Source organism: Emys orbicularis, chromosome 11 (assembly GCF_028017835.1).
Source record: "Emys orbicularis isolate rEmyOrb1 chromosome 11, rEmyOrb1.hap1, whole genome shotgun sequence".
NCBI lineage: Eukaryota > Metazoa > Chordata > Testudines > Emydidae > Emys > Emys orbicularis.
Genome location: NC_088693.1, coordinates 63,198,597 through 63,208,868, shown reverse-complemented (window position 1 = coordinate 63,208,868; position 10,272 = coordinate 63,198,597).

Sequence of the window (10,272 nt, the reverse complement as noted above, 5' to 3'; positions counted from 1 at the left end):
GGGACAGGGTGTACCTGCCCCGTGACAGGGTCCTTTTGCAAATGGGTTTACAATAACAGGTAACTGGGCAAGGGGAGGGGTGACCCTTGCAGAGGGGTGAGGCAGATTCTTGGCAGGTTGCCTGGATTTGCTGTGTTGAGGGAGGACTATTATGGGTGTGGGGGTAGTTTAGTGGGTTGTGGGGGAAATAATCAAAGTCACTACAGGTATGTAGATAATGGCCAAGCCAGGAACCGGAAAAGCTTTGGTTACAGGGCATCTGGGGATGGTTTAGAGCTTAAAAACAAATAAACAAAACCAACATGCCGCTGACCAGGTGAGTACTGATCACCCCCCTCACTCCCCCGACTGCTTAGCTCCAGGGATTGAGCCCTGTCTCGCACCCTCTGTTTCTTGTAAGCTCTTTGGGGCAGGAACTGTTTCATCCTACATGTCTAGCATCTTTGCAGTGATACTGAACTGCTACCACTTCTATGAACAGTAATAAGAAGAGTTGCATAGAAAATATCCATGAATTATATTGTGTCTCAATATATTATCATGAGCTACAGCTGGATCCAATATCCAGTGAAGTCCATGGGACCGTTTCCATTAATGGTAGCATTACTTCTATTACACTAGCAATAGTATTATACTAGCCTGACATTCTAGGTCAGGGGTCGGCAGCCTTTCAGAAGTGGTGTGCCGAGTCTTCATTTATTCACTCTAATTTAAGGTTTCGCGTGCCAGTAATACATTTTAATGTTTTTAGAAGATCTCTTTCTATAAGTCTATAACATATAACTAAACTGTGATTATAGATCACTTAATTTTTACTATTGATCTGGGAGTTTGGGGGGAGGGGTGATTGTGTTTTTGCACTAGGAATCTGAAGCAGCAGTGGATGGCAGTTTAGAAAAAGAATGGTATAGCCATATTTATAGAGGTATTTACAGGATGAAAAACAGCCGCATTCGAAATGGGCTCACTGTTTAAATGGTTCATTTAGGACAAAACGTAATTAAACTTGATATTCGCTGCCCACTTCATCCTCCAGAGCTCTCACAGCTGGGTTTATAACCTGCATTCGCTCCCTGTGACTGAGTCTTGTTGAACTTAACAACATTGTAATGAAATCATGGCCCGTTAGGAACATCATGGTTGTCCCTGTGCCAAACACCAGAGCCGTGTGAAACTTCGCAGCAGCAGTGAGTGTACAACTCCCATCCCCTTAGTGTTGGAGGTAAAGGACACTCCATTAGCAGTAGCAAGCAGATGACACTCAGTTGATTAGTTCTAGCCATTAGACTGCGGTGGTGCACATAGAGACGGGTCAGTTTGGCTTCGGCTATGCTGCTGAAGTGTGTAAATGGCCCCTTTTAATAGCTATCACACTTTGTTAGAACTGAGCTGTTCTTCTCCTTACTCCGTTCATTTTAAATGGACAACGTTTAGCGCAAGATAAACAAGTACTGCACAGAAGGTGGGAATGAGACATTTGGTTTATTCCTGGTGGATGACTGGAGAGGCAAGAGGAATATCAGTGTTATGATTCTTCTCTTTGCCCCTAAATCAGCAAGGAGACAGCCATACCCTTCTCGGGGGTGCTCAGCTACCCTTGGGCCTGGTTCAACACCTGTCTTTCCACTGACTTGAATGGGCACTGGATCAGGCCCATCGTCAAGAGCATGGTATAAATAGGATCAATATTAAACAAGAGTCATAGTAATTATTCAGACACACACACACACACACACCCCGCCAGTGGGTGAAATGCAGTGGGCTGGCACACAGCCTTCTGCACCACTTATGCCGGGGGCTAGACTCTGTTAGGGAGGCTGATGGTGGAATGGCCAAGCCAGGGGACTTCTGCATCCCCTGCACCCTGACTAGCAGGGCTGCCTGCCAGCCCCATGGAAAGGGCTTGGGAGACATGGCACACAGAACCCATGACTGCACACCGCTAAGGACCAGGAACCCTAAGTCTAAGGTGCGGAAGGACTGCGCTGGGTACTATGGAACGGCAGCTACTAGGGTTGAGCGACCCACAGCCCCAGATCAGGGAGTGCTGCATTTCTCTTCCCAAGCCCCATGTAGCACAGCCAGGGGAAGTCAGATTACTTGGGCGTTATTCTTAAAGGGCGCAGTGCTATGAGAGGAAGGAGTCTGGCAGGCTTGCTCTCATACAGGTGGAGGAGACAGTCCAGCACCAAAGGCATTTCATGTTCATTCTTACCTCCCCCGCAGTACGACTCCACAAACACCACTGCAATCTTTTCATGTCCTGGGCTGTTCTGTCAGCACACCCAGTGCCATTTCCTTTGGCACCTGTTCTGCCAACAGAAGCATAACACACAAACTAAAATAGCTTACCCTGCAACCTAGAGTGCCTCACAACCCTTTGCTGCTGTAGCTCCTACCTGGGCCACTCACAAACAGCCGGCCAGCATGAGTGTCTGTGTGTAGCTGCAGCCTGCCAGCCACACTCTGGCTTCCAGCAGCTTTAGTTACTGCTTGCAGCATGACCCCAACACACTCCTAGTCCTGAATTTCCCCCCAAAAAGTGTGTTCTGCACTGTCCAGGATGATCCCCTGAAAGGGGACAATATCCAGTAGTTTGCCACTTTAACTGGCATTACCAGACAATTCAGTTTAAACACAACACTGGATTTGTTTTGATTAAAGAATAAAAACAACTTTATTTAACTACAAAGAGAGAGATTTTAGGTGAGCACACGTGTAAGGCCTTAAAGTCAGAAATGGTTACAAGAGAAATAAAGATAAACACTTTCTAGTACTAAAACGTAACCAACTAGACTTGGTTCAAGGTAAAATCCTGACCCCACCTTCCCAGCAACAATGCCAACCAAATTTTAGATCAGGATCTCTCCCCAAAGACAAATGGCTGGTTCCTTTGTCTTCTTAGGAGAAAGACAGATGGACAGGGAGAGATGACCTGGCATGTTTTTGCCCCTCATTTTTATAGTCTAGTCCCTCTTTGCAGTGGGTTCTTCTGAAGATTACGTCTCAAAGCAAAGTTTATTCAAACATCGAGGAAAGCAACGGGGGTCTGAAGGTGAAGGTGCCCTCAGGCTCTTTCTTCTCCCCTGTATATGCTGAAATGCAGATTTACCTTGTCTCCCTCTTGCTGTCTCAAAGATCTTGTTTACCACTTATATGTAAATTGAGGTAAACTCACATTCCTTTGTTTAAGATAACAACTTAACCACTCCTGCCTAACTGGGCTGCTTGGGTTTGAAAATGTGCCAAACAGGGAAAATTCATAACTTTATATATAGCATCGCCACATACATTTCACCATGATATTATTGACCAGGGAGTTGTTAGTTTTCAGATGATACCTCACAAGGCATATTTTGTATGAGAACAATGTATTACACTCTTCTTTATAACAACCTTTTACATACTTGAAGACTGTTATCCTGTCTCCCCCTCTCCCGCCCCAGTCTTCCCTTCTCCAGATGAAACTAATCCAATTTTGTCAATCTTTCTTCTTGGTCGGTCTTCTAGACTTTTAATCACTTTTTGTTATTCTCCTCTGGACTTTCTCCGGTTGTCCATATCTTTCCCAAAGTGTGGTGTGAAGATGATCCCAGGATTTAATGACTAGATCCTCAGTGTAAGGCTTGTGAGGCGGAGAAAGGTAGCTGGATACCGTATTTATATTTATACCGTGGTGCTGCTTCAGTTTCTGCAACAATTTAGAGCAGCCTTGGGGTTGCTTTAAGTTACATCCAGGTGCGAGTGTCCCCAAGCAGCTGTGACAGCAACTGGGGATCTCTGCAGTGCAACAACACTCCAGACATGCTTCCTGTCCCCAGCTACACCCAAACCAGTTTGACCAGCCTTACAGTTAGACCACTTGCCTTGCCAGAGTGGTGCAAAAGGGCCATATTGGGTCTAATCATCTGGCTCTAAATCTCTACTCCAAAGACGGAATGAAGAGGGCTGGTTCCTTGCAGAAGATTATGAAATATTCTAATTTAGGAAGAGGTTTGTTAAAGTTGAGTCAAATTAGCTGGTCACCCAGGTAAGAGGTTCAGAAACTCATGTTTAAAAGTTAGGAGCTCAAGCCAAGGAACTGATAATGGGGTTTATATAGCCTTTCAGTTTAAGGGTACCTGATCAAACCCTATACAGGTCAGTAGGGATTGAAAGTCATTACCATGTAATGGCTGCTCAGTGGCTCAGTCCAGCTTCTAGTATTTGCATCCCTACACTACAGTAATTAGCACTCATTGCCCTTTTGTTGGAAGTAGGAGCAGAGATGCCAAGTACCGACAGCTGAACTTCTACTTATGACGCATCACCACAGTGAATGAGCACAAACATTTGTGGATTTAACCCTACAACAGTATTATTGTTCCCATTTTACAGATGGGGAACGGTGGCACAGGGACATTAAGCAACTTGTCCAGGATCACAGGGGACGTCTGAGGCAGAGCTGGGAATTGGAGTCAGGTCTTCAGAGACTTAATCTGGTGCCTTAGCCACAAAGTCATCCTCCCTTCTTAACTTTTGGAGGTGGTTTCTTCAAATCAGGGCCACCTTGGTAGAGCAGTGTGATGAGATATGGCTGCTGCCACCTGTTCTGTTGATGAACACTGGTCGTTAGTCTACCCAATTACTAATCTGACACTTCTCACCAGCACCACGTTCAGCAAAAGGAAAATAGAAGGGAGGGGAACCAGCAGAGAACATGAGGAACACCTTGCCAAGTCATGCCATTGGTGCAAAGGATATAAATAAACTGGCAAGGCCATTACATGTTTTGTAGAAAGAGAAGAGCTCAAAGGATGCAGAGACAAAGCAGGGAAGTGGGGTTGAACTGAACCGGGGCATGCTTGCAAAGTTTTGATGGCTTTTTCCTGTCCAATACATCATTATGTCCTACGCTCACAATGGTTTGCAAACAAATACGTTGCTGCTTTTTCTTAAAGACATTCCTTAGTTCTGTTCCTCTTTGCTGAGGTTCAGTACACAGAAACAACTGAAAAACCGCTCAGCTCTGTGTAACATTTAAGGAGCTTGAGAACTGTCCTTAGGGCCTCATCCAAAGCCCACTGGAGTCCATGAGAGTCTTTCCACTGACTTCAGATCAGACCCTTCCCTGGTTTTCCAAAATTCCAACTTCAATGTGATGTGTTGCAGGAAGTGGTGTTGAGACGACCAGCTTGTAAGGAATCCATTTAAAACCATCATCTGGCAGCACCAAGATATGCAGCAAAATGAATATGTAGAAGAAAGTAAGATTTGTGGAGGGAAAGTCTTTACATTAAAATTGCGGAGTAAACTAGTGAATCCAAAGAGAAGTGGATTGAGAAATCACAGTGCCTGGCTGGAATATTTTCCCTTTTTCTGTGGAAGTCTTAACCGGTAGAGGATTCATTGGATTGGAGAATGCCCAGCAACATGACTTTATACTGACGGTTCTCAAATCTAAGTCCTTGTCCCTGTACCATCCGCTTCCCCTCCCTTCTCCATCACTGTTGAGAGATCTGCTATCTTCCCCAGCATTGCAATGCAGTGTCCCATTGCACTCCTTTCTCACTTTATTCATCCACTCGCAGGCTGGGTCTGAATCTACTGGTTTTTCCATCAGGTCTGAAATCTGTCCTTTCCAACTACACCCCCGTTTTGTCCATGCTTTGGTCAGCCCTCTCCTCTACCACTGCAACCTCCTCTTCTCTGGCCTCCCTGCATCATGTCTTCCAGTCCATGAGAAATGGTGCTGTTCAAACCATCTCCTCCTCTTTTAAATATATCAGAGGGATAAATACCAGGGAGGGAGAGGAATTATTTCAGCTCAGTACTAATGTGGACACGAGAACAAATGGATATAAACTGGCCGTCGGGAAGTTTAGGCTTGAAATTAGACGAAGGTTTCTAACCATCAGAGGGGTGAAGTTCTGGAACAGCCTTCCGAGGGAAACAGTGGGGGCGAAAGACCTCTCTGGCTTTAAGATTAAGCTTGATAAGTTTATGGAGGGGATGGTTTGATGGGATAACGTGATTTTAGTCAATAGGTCAATAACGTGCCATCGCTGGTAATTAGTAACAATGGTCAATGGTGGGATATTAAAAGTTACTACAGAGAAATTTTTCCGGAGGGTCTGGCTGGAGAATCTTGCCCGCATGCTCGGGGTTCAGCTGATCGCCATATTTGGGGTCGGGAAGGAATTTTCCTCCAGGGTAGATTGGCAGAGGCCCTGGAGGTTTTTCGCCTTCCTCCGCAGCATGGGGCAGGGGTCGCTTGCTGGAGGATTCTCTGCGACTTGAAGTCTTTAAATCATGATTTGGGGACTTCAACAGCTGAGTCAAGGGAGAGAATTATTCCAGGAGTGGGTGGGTCAGCTTTTGTGGCCTGCATCATGCGGGAGGTCAGACTAGATGATCATAATGGTCCCTTCTGACCTTAAAGTCTATGAGTCTATGAGTCTCTCCACTAGCTTCCCTTCCTCTTCTGCATCAGGTCCCAGCCTCCACACAACTCCACCCCTCCCTACCTCTCAGCACTTGTTTCTGTCTGCTGGCCCACACACTGCCTTCACTCTGCCTATGCCCATTAAAACTCACTTCATATTCTTCTCCCACTCATCTTCATGTCTTCTTCCATGTCACCCCTGCCCTCCATCTGCTTGTGCTCAAAATTATTACCTCTCTTCATTCAAATCCCTCTTCAGAGCACAAGACCTATCGGCACTCATCCACCAAAGAAAGAGAGGAGGTGTATTTGAAATACCAACGCTGCACCAGAGATCAGTTCCTCTCCTGATAGCCCATTGTCTTATGCATTCGAACTTCTACTGGCTTTCGAACTTTAGATGTCAAACTCCCTGGGCCTTCTTCTGTTTTGGCTTTGATTTTTTAACAGCATCAAGATGATATTTGAAAATTATGATTCACACATCCCTGAAGGATGAAATACTGGAGGTCTGCTCTTCGATCCAGAGATTTCAAAATGGGGAGGAACAATGGTATTGACTTCAAAGCACTGTGCTGGGACTCAGGACACAGAAGTGCCTTCAATTCCTGGCTCTGCCACAGACTTCCTGTGCGACCTTGGGCAAGTCACTTAACCTCTCTGTGCCTCAATTGCATGTAATATGGGGAAAACAATGCTCCCTTGCTTTGCAGGGCTGCTATGAGATGCTCAGATACTATGGTAGCAGGGGTCATGTAAGCACCTAGATAGACATTCCTCTAGTAAGAAGATCTGTAAAGTTCTGTGTGGGCTTTTGGAAAGTTTGAGAGAAACAGTCCTGGAGAAACAATACAGAGCTCTCAGGAAGTGATGGCAGACACCTGTATGGAGGATTTGCCTAGGGTGCAGGCAGTGTGGGCTGCCACATTTTTCCTTTTTAGCCTGTGATGATCCCCCTGGGCCTGGGTGCATGTGCATGTGGAGAGCAGTGTTCCCTCAAATTTTTCCCATGCATGTGCAGAATGAATTTTGTTATGTGCACCAATATGGAGGTGATGTGTGACATTCATGTGGTGTTGAGGGGTTCAGAGTGTGGGAGGGGGCTCAGGGCTGGGGCAGAGGGTTGGGGTGCAGGGGGGTGCAGGCTCCAGCTGGGATTGCAGGCTCTGGGGTGGGGCCGGGGATGAGGGGCTAAGGGCTGGGGCAGAGGGTTGGGATGGGAGGGGTGAGGGCTCCGGCTGAGGGGTTTGGGGCGTAGGAGGGTGCTCCAGGGCTACAGCAGGGAGAAAGGACCTCACCCCCAGCTCTCTCTCCCCCCACAGCAGCACCTGGGCTAGGGAGGGGAGAGGCTCCTCTCCCCGCTGTGGCAGCTCCAGGGCTGGGGGCACAGGATAGGTGCCTCTTCCCCATCCGCGGCAGGTCCAGGGCTCGGGCTGGGGCTGGGGCCAGGGGAGGGGCAGTTTAGCAGGAATTTAGGTGGAGAGGACTGAGAATCTGTTCGTCTAGTTTTCTATTGAAACAAAACCACTTCTTCATAACCATAACCAAAGAGAGAGGCAACACTGACATCACTTGGCAAACAAACTTCTATGAAGGGCATTTGCTGGGAATATGTTTATGATACTCTGTTCCTGAAACCTACATTGTGTATTGCACAGCAAAGTGCTCACGTACTCTCATTGGAAATTGAGGTTGCTGGTTACTGTAAAAGCAGCCTTGTATAATGGCTAGGGGACCTAGCTTGGTAGTCTCCAGAAACTGGGGTCTAGCCCCAGTCCTGCCATGTCACTTTGGGCAAGTTACTGTTGTCTCAGTTTCCCCCTCAGTAAAGTGTGTGTATGTACCCTTGTATGTAAAGTGCTTTGAGATCTAGGCATGAAAAGGGCTATTTTGGTTTGTTTGTGTTATTACTTAATAGCTTATTTGATATATGTATGTAATACTGTATTATTAATATGCACCGTGTGTGTATTTATCTTTTGTAGAGGAGTCCTGGGGGAGCTCTTCTTCTGCATGACGTTTTTAAGTGCCTGACACTTGGATCAATCTGGTTCATTGCAAAGACCAAACATTGGCTCTTCCAAAGTTGGCACCTCATGGCCGTTGTCTCAACAGGGACAGCTGAGCCGTGTTCTGAGAGGGAGTGACTCCATCCAGGGCAGAGAAATCAGCCTAACCTTCCCTTCGCAGAATTTTAACAGAGGGCTCCCAAGAATCCCCTCCAACCCATCACTGGATGGCGGGTCAAACTGGCCCGTGCTTGACCTGAACCTGTGCTACTGGAGAGGGTTTCACTTCCCAGAGCCGGCAGTTGCTCTTCGACCTCTCTAGTGCCCAATTGAAGCGAGCTCCGGTGACTCACCACCAGATTCCAGGCTGAGTAACCGGCAGAAGCACCAGATATTGCTGCGAGGAATTAGTCTGCACTGTCGCTCCTCATTAGTGCCACCGAGCGCTGTGGTGTCCAGCCATGAAAGGTTCACAAGATGACTGGGGGAGAGGGGGGCCATGGACATACGGGAAAGAGGGGAAGAGCACGGAGAACCAAAATGATGCCCCCACGGTGCTGAGGAATGGGGGGCTCAACTCAGCTGGGTTCACACCAAGTTTTGCTGAAGGTCACTTGGCAATATGGTAACTTACGGCTTTGCTGGCCGTCTCCATAAAGTCTCCTCTCATCGCAAGGGAGGAGGGGAGAAAAGGAGTTTTGTTTAGAACCATTAGCGTGCCCCTCCCCCACAACCCCATTAGCAGGCCTTATTAAACCAACACAGACAAAGAGCAAAGATGCCCTTGTTAATGGAGGGCCTCCGATAATTACTCTGCTCTGCTGCTTCTTTCAGGGCCTGAAAGGCCTTTGAATAATGTTTCCCTTGCCGTGGTTGCAGACAATGCCCCAGCAGACTGCTTTAAGCAGTGCCAATCCCATTAGCAGGAGAATAGCAGAGCTTTCTGGGGGTGTGTGTGTGTGCACAGCTATGTGTGTGCGTGTGTTTGCGCTGGTAATGGCGGGCTTACAGTGGGAACTAGGTCTAAGTATGCCCACGGCTGGCTCTCATCTCTTCCCCTCCCCCGACGTGAGAAAGCAAAGCAGGGAAAGGCTGGGATGAAACTCCACTTCAGAAACAATCTCCCTATTTAAGCAGGGTCTAAGCCAAGTGGCTGGAGAAAGGGGCTGCCTGTCGCAGTTCCACAGGGATGGGAAAGTCTGCTTCTCAAAAGGGGGAATTGAATGCAAGAGAAGAAGAAAAATGCTGGGGCGCTGAACGCTAGGGGTGCTGGTGGGGAGGACGTTCCTCCAACTTCTACTTCCTCTTCCTGGCTCTGAGTCGCATCGTGCTGACATCCTGGTGGAAATCAGGAGTAACTCCATTCAAGTGAATAGTGCTACTAAGGTGCGCCTGTCCTGAGTTCAGAATCAGGCCCCATACAGTATGTAATTTAGAATCAAGAAGCAATTGATTTTTAAAGTGCCCATCACCCTCGTAGTGTCTGGTCATTTACAAACCACAAGACAAATGCAAATGCCAGCCCTGTTCTGATGTATTTATCTCTTTGCCATTCCCATTGACTATGAGGCTAATTAACGTGTTAAATAGATGGCCGCATCGCAAACTTGGATGAGTTGAGATAACTCTGCCCAATGCGTTCTCTTTGATCTTTCTTTCCGTGTAATGAGTGAAAGTCGTGTGCAGCGGGGCTATTTCCAGTGTTTAATTTAATCATCTGATGGTATTTATTTTCACAAACATGAACTTACCAGCAATTATCGGGAAGGTTTCATCTTGTGCTTAATGTACCAGTTAATCGTCTTTCCATGAAGTAACAGCTTCCGTGTGAGGAGTCAG